We start from the raw sequence: 3,090 nt of genomic DNA on the forward strand, positions 1-3,090 counted from the left end.
GCAGAACTCTCAGAGCCTGGCTGATATAAGATCTAAAATTGTACAGAACTTTGAGGCGACAGAAACAAATTCAAATTCAAATTGTTTATTTGCTTTAAACATGGTATAAAAGTTGTAGCAAAAAAAAAAGGAAAACCAGTACAAACATGTTTCCCATATCCGATAGCATGCAAATGTCTAATAATATTATCTTGATTGACTATTACAATTTTAAATAAAATAAGTCACAATTTTCACAGATTAAGTATGTCAAGAATTAAAATAGTAATAAAAATAAAAATTCAAGAATTACAAAAAAAAATATGTCAAAAGTTACAAAAACAAAATACATATATATGTCAAGAATTACAAAAAATATTTAAGTTTTTTTTAAATAATACATAATTATTGTTCCAAGAATTCATTCACACTGTAAAATTTTTTTACAACTAACCATTTGTACAATTCTGTAGTCATTTGTGTATATGTCAGTTTTTTTATTTCATTGGGTAGTTTATTATAAATTTTTATACATGTGTAGTACGGACTTTTTAGGTAAAGAGTAGTCCTAGGTGCATGGTCTACAACAAGAGCGTGTGACGTCCAATACATGATTTTCAAAGCGCAACTCACTATCCATTTGTAACCCAAGATTCCTAGCTGAGCTAACTCTTTCTATAGCCACACCTCCTATAACAATCTGTGGGTCAGCACCAATAATCTTTTGCACCTGACTACGGGAGCCAAATATCAAATATTCTCATTTAGTAGCATTTAAAACGAGGCCGTTAGAAGAATACCAAGCAGTAATACGACTCAAATCATCATTTAACCCATCAACCATAGCGTTCAAGTCATCAGCATTGCCTGAAATGTAAATTTGTAGATCGTCAGCATATAAGTGAAACCGACAATTTAAAATACATTTAGCCAAATCACTGCTGTACAAAATGAAAAGTAAAGATCCAAGAATGGAGACTTGCGGGACGCCTTTCCGGATTGTCTTAAGGCCCGATTCGATGTTGGTACCATCAGAGTTTTGTATGACTACCTTTTGATAACGTCCATTTAGGTAACTACTAAACCAAGATACGGAATTGTTGTCAAGACCATAGTAAGACATCTTTGACAGTAGTATTTGAATGTTAATAGAATCGAACGCTCGCGAGAAGTCCAACAAACATAAAATCGAGCCCCTACGAATGTCTTGAGAAAAGAGGATGTTGTCAACGACATCAAGAAGAGCTGTTGTAGTGCTCCGCTGCTTGCGAATTCCAGATTGAAGTGACGGAAGGATTTCATTTGCTTCACAATAGCGCATAAGTTGGCCATGGACTACCTTCTCTAAGATTTTCGATAAATAGGGTAAAATACTGATAGGTCTTAGGTTTTTAACACTAGCGGGATGATTATTTTTAGGAATCGGACGAATAATGGCAATTTTCCAAAGAGAAAGGTATGTAGAAGACTCGATAGATTTATTTATGATAGCTGTTATAACACTTAAGGTTCTTGGTAGTGTCATTACTAACATAACCATGTTTACTTTATCCACCCCAGTGGCATTTGACTTAATGCTTAAAATATATTTAGCTACTTCGTGTTCATGTACTGAAGTTAATTTAAAAGTTGCTGAACTATATTTATGGTATTCAAAATAAGTTAGGTCATGCATGCATGTACCATTGTTATCAAGAATATCGAGAAAAGCTTCATTCATAGCATCAGGATCGCGCAAAAACGCAGGAAGTTCACGCTCATTTTTGAAAGGGACAACTGTATTCTTCATCTTTTCCAAAGTAATTTGGGATTATTTAAATTAATTTGCTGGCCAAAAAAGCGGTTTTTTCGTTGTAAAGACTGGCATTAACAAGGTGTTTCAACATTTTGTATTGACTTTTGTGTGTATCACTATTGGTAATACGGTATTAACGGTGTGCATCATCTCTGAGTTTCAGTAAACCACGGTTGTTGCTTATCCCTAATTACAACTTGCTTCACTGGGGCGTGTTTGTCCATTAAATGTATAATAAAGGCATTGAAAAAGGCTACCATTTCGTTCACGTCACTCATTTCAGCTATCCCATCCCAGTCTATTCTCTCGAGATCAGTGTCGAACAGTTTCAAATCAATACTTTTAATTGGTCGGCATAAAATTACTTTAGGGCAAGTTTTTGGGCGTTTAATTTTAAATTCAGTTATAACAATTGCATGGCCACCGAGCTCGGGACGATGATCTACATCTACCTACTAGGAGCGGAGCATCTAAACAAACCAAATCTATCAAAGTAGCACTTGTTGACGTAAAGTGTGTTGGCTCACTAACATGATTTGAAAGATTTGTACAATTCAAAAATTGTTTAAGTCGTTTGGTCTTCAAACTGTTGGACAAACAAGCCAATCTATATTAAAATACCCCACTAATATCACATGATTGTAGCTACCATAGGAGAAAAATGATTCCGTCAAAGAATCGAAAAAATCATCCACATTGAACCTCTCTGTTCATTAATTGTACTAGTCTACGAACATCGAATCAAATCTTATCATTTTATTTGTAATCATAAATATTATAATGATGTTCCCGAACCTGACCGACTGCGCCATTACCAGGGAATACCGCTTTAATGATTTTTTAAATAAAAAAGAAATAAAAGACATTCAGTGGAAAATGTACATCACTACAATGCCAAGCTAACGAAAATAAGCTGCGAAGAATACTCTTCAATTAGACAAAGCCACTACAGTTGAACTAGGAAGTCCTGTATCTCAAAACGTAAACAGGCCATTTGCAGAAGGAAAGTGATCTTATAATATTGAAACTTATTTTTTTTTATTCAGATCATTTAGATCTGCGTTTAAAATCTGTGAAATTCTCTCTCTGCCTTGACTGCAATGGCAAATTATAATAGATTTAATTAAATTTTTATTGAATTGATATTCAATTATTTTTTTTGTGAAATTACTCCACTAGTTTGTTATAATTATTAATACAAAGATCGAACACTCAGAAAAAACACTCAGAAAAAGTTCCTTCGATCCGGTCGGATTCGAACCGACGTCTTCTTGGTATAGCGTCTGGCACGGTATGCAAGAAGACGTCGGTTCGAA

Source organism: Hyposmocoma kahamanoa, unplaced genomic scaffold, assembly GCF_003589595.1.
Source record: "Hyposmocoma kahamanoa isolate Upper Pololo Valley unplaced genomic scaffold, ASM358959v1 66, whole genome shotgun sequence".
Taxonomy (NCBI): domain Eukaryota; kingdom Metazoa; phylum Arthropoda; class Insecta; order Lepidoptera; family Cosmopterigidae; genus Hyposmocoma; species Hyposmocoma kahamanoa.